This window comes from Achroia grisella, unplaced genomic scaffold (assembly GCF_030625045.1).
Source record: "Achroia grisella isolate CSIRO2021 unplaced genomic scaffold, CSIRO_AGI_Agris_v1 utg780, whole genome shotgun sequence".
NCBI lineage: Eukaryota > Metazoa > Arthropoda > Insecta > Lepidoptera > Pyralidae > Achroia > Achroia grisella.
Window position 1 is genome coordinate 1,496,778 of NW_026713020.1, and position 4,374 is coordinate 1,501,151.

A 4,374-nucleotide genomic window follows, 5' to 3' on the forward strand; every position below is an offset into this window, starting at 1 on the left:
ATAATCACGCTGAGGCTGAGATGTCAAAGGACTCTTGATATGATAACTTAATGTTTATATATAATATATTTTCTATAATATTATTAATAATTAAAACAAGACAGAAGGAGATAATATAAGATATTTATTAAATAATAATATCACAGTCACACCGTTATTTTTATCAATTTACTGCCTTCAGTTCCTAGCGTGGTTGTATACTTCGTGTGCAGTGCCCGCTATACCGACAACCCCTAGGCCCTTTTTCTGTAATAAAAAAGAAATCAATTTTAAATGCATAATCATTAATTGCAATCATAAACTGAAATGCAGCTATACAAAATAATTGTCCATAGATCCGTTTATAGAAAATAATTACTTACAATAATTTTGGCACCCTTCTTGATGGCGCCAATGGGTACTTTGGGGTCAGCTTGACCGCCACCGACGAACAGTGCGAACACTGCCATGATCATGAGGAACAGACCGGTCAGCTTCATGGTTGATAGAGAGGAGAGACTACGATATGATCACAGACAATGAAAACTACTGCGACTGTACACAGAGGTGCTGTCACAAGAAATGTGCTGCTTCTGTGGCGGTGACTGTTTAAATATAATTTCTTGCCCTGATTCATAAAATAAATTCCCTTAGTTTTAGTGTGTTTATCCCAAGCTTCTAGTATTGCCGTGTGTCTTTCGTAATAATAATAATTAATAAATATTAATACAAGTAATTTTATTAATATTTCTATAAACAATCTAATCTCTATTCTATATTATCTAATTTCTATAATACAAAATCATACGTAACAAGTGAGCTCTACTTTTCCTATTCTCTAGTTTATAAGTATCAATTTTTAATACAAATGCATACTTTTATAATGATTTGATGATGAATAAATTGATATATATATATATATATACCGAAAATGATAGTTTAACTTTCATATGTAAGATTTATTTTTTATTTTCAATTTAAAAGTTTGAAACAAATTGATACTCAACAGAGTCAATGTAGTGTATAGTATTTATGTGTATATCTATAAAGCAGTATGTACTCGTGGGCATCCAAATAATTAGTGTAATAGATGACTATAGCATACCGTTATGTGTCACCCGGGGTTGACAATGTGGTTTGAGAGGAGTTTCCTTAAGACAACACTCAGTTTATGAAATGAGATTTTTACTGAGGTTTTCCTACAGATTAGTGTTTTCCATTTCATCCAAAGGGCATGTAAGGTAGGTTTCTTAAGGGTATGCAAGGTAAATGATACAGTGATTGTCGTACATAGTCCAAAATATGGAATATTTTATATGAATGAAAATGAATTTGATTACTTTGTAGCTTACAGTTTTGAGTAGGCATACGTCTGAAACGAAGTCAGATGAGGTAAGACCAAGCGCAAACCAATGATATGAATTTTAAGTTTTTAAATAACAAGATGTCAATATGTGATCATCTCAGAATTGATTGCTTTCTAGTAAAATAATCTATATTGTAAATTACAAATTTCTATGCCCGTTATAAAAATGTGAATCATATTCTAAGTAATAAAGTGGCTTTTCCAAGAATCAAGTTCAGTTTGACGCTGCGTTATGGAGGAATACGTGATTTTATTAGTAATTTCGTTGGGACATTTGTGTGCGTCACAGGTGTATCGGTTGGCAATTACGTAGGTATGCTTACGTTGTATTATATTATTTTTTACTGATTTCAAACTATTATTTGCATACATGATTAGATTAAAAACAATTTTAAGAAAGGAATGAATTATTCTTCCACTTCTTAATAGATCGTAACGCGAGGGGATTGTTAATAATAGTGGTTAGTGACCCCATTGTTAGCAATATTTACTTCTAAGATTAATATTGATACCAGTCGTGTGGTTACCTACTGGTGAACTTAGGACGAGATGAGCTAAATGAGCTGAATTTATCCACATCCTATCATTCTCCATGGAGCCCCGTCACTAATGTGAGCATATTATTATTGTATCAACTTTATATTTCACTGCCATGCACTCTGGTATCGTACGACTACAATAGTTATGTATATATTTTTTTAAACATTTAAATATTACCAATTCCAATTCCCAACCGCCTGGCAAAGACACAGATGAAAGTGAGCCAATCTAGTCGTAGACTAAAACGCAAAATGCCTCAGGACGTTATCAAATACATATTGTGTGTATAAGTAAAGTAAAGTAGGATGTGTGTAACATACCGAGCCTGTCATGACGAGATAACCCAACAAACATAATGTTCAATTGTGACAGATTGTAGTACACAAAAAAAGAATTACATACTTTTATTACATTAGACTTATTATATAACTAATTAAGTTTTCTAGTTTAACGAATGTAAAATATGTTCCTCTGTAAAATTCAGATTTTATATAATTCTACAATATAGAATTAAATTAATGATTTACTCATTAAATAAAATTCGTTCATGTAATTGTTGGAGTAAATTCAAATAATGGTAAAAATTATTTTCTTTTGTGCTAATTTTTATCACAAAAGAAATTAAAAATTAGGTGTCTATCAGTAGGTACAATCATGTTTCATTGTTTTTATCTCTGAATATGGAATCATAGATGTACGCGAAATTATTGGTAAAGCCTAATATCTATTTAACGAGCTTAAATGAAATTTATTAGGTACATTAAATTAAATTGACAAATAATTTGATTTTCATTTAAATTAATAAAAATAAAGATATGATTAATTAAGAAAAATCATTGTCAATTGGTAGCAATTTTCTAGGCTTAGAATCATACAATAAGATAAAGAGTATTTATAGTTTTTATACAACATTGATCTTGGTTATGTGCTGGTATTTAGACTGCTGCACTTTATAATGATTGTCACCGGAAGGGATTCATGTGATTACTGGATTTGTTTTCAGTAAAGAAAATTCATAGTAAGTTGTATTATTATTATATTTATATTATATTGTAATGTATATATTCAAGTACTTTGTGCAAGTACACCAGTAATTTACTGCATGTATATGCGTCGCTTCATATAAGTAGCTATTGAACTTCCTGAACCTTATTAACTTTTTCATTACATAGACGTTGTTATCTTAAGGGGGTCTTCCTATGTGACGGCCTGTTTTTTAGGGATATTTTAGGATTTTTTTTCTACGACCAGTAAATATTTAGAGCTTCAAGTTTTTTATCATTTATTAACACATATTTGGACAGTATAAATATAAAATTTCAGCTAAAAATATTCAGTCAAACTAGAGTTACAGCGCTCTGAACACCCCCGCCTCGAAAACAAGAGCTCCCACTTCCTCCACGATTCCGGCTGATCGGCTTATCTGAAAAAAAAAAAAAAAACGGCGTTTTAATTTGTAGGCTTAAAAGCACGGAATGACCTATAATCAAATGAATATAAAAAAATTGGATTTTTGATAGACATTTGAAATAAAAGTTGCAAATTAGGCGTTTTTTTTTTTGTTTTTTGCTATAAAAAAATCGAAGTTTTGAAAATTTTCGATTGATAATAGTTCATTCCATGCGTTTACATATGTATATTGAGTGTGCCCTGTAAATTTCAAGTAATTCGGTCCAGCCGTTTCTGAGATACAATGGAGGAAAGTTTGAAAAACACAGTTTTGAGAAAAACGCGTTTAAAGTTTCAAGTCCGTTAAAAACTATTAAAATATCAACTTACTCTCTATCGGCGATGCCTGGTCCATAGAGTATTCCTTCCTCTTCCTCGTGAAACTCTTTTAAAGCAGATTGTTCAGCTCTTGAGTCAATCCTGGCTTGTTTAACGACATCACTTACGCGCCGCTCAGAGCGTAAGATTCGCTTCATCCCGTTTCTCAACATACGCTTGGGCTTCACGACCAACAGGGCATCCCATAATCGACATAACTTTTAAAATACCTTGAAAACCTTCATTAAAGATAATAACTGCTAAGTAGCTAGCAATTTCAACAACTTTGGGACCAGAATGAAGATGTTTAGGAGCGAAAGTCCAAATCAAAGAATTCAAAGATTCGTTATTGTTTTGTGTCTCTGCTCCTAAACAACGAATTAATAATTCGTCTTTCGATAAATCTTCGAAAACCGGTTTGATAGCTTCTTGGACTTGCGGAATTAGAGGTGGTTTATCGTGATGAAATTGGTCCAGTTCATTATTAGCTTCAGCCTTACGCCATTTACACCAACTGTCTTCGCCTTCTGGACAAAATTGATGCTGAGGGTTTTCATCAGAAGAACATTTGTGATAGTACGTTGCCCAAACTTCCTTTCTCATATCTTCAAGCGAATCTGGATGGCGTCGAATTGCTAATCCGTAGAATTTTGTAATTTCTTGGATAACTTTCTTGGATAGACTAAGATAACTTCGGTAAAATATTATAACAATAGAAATTT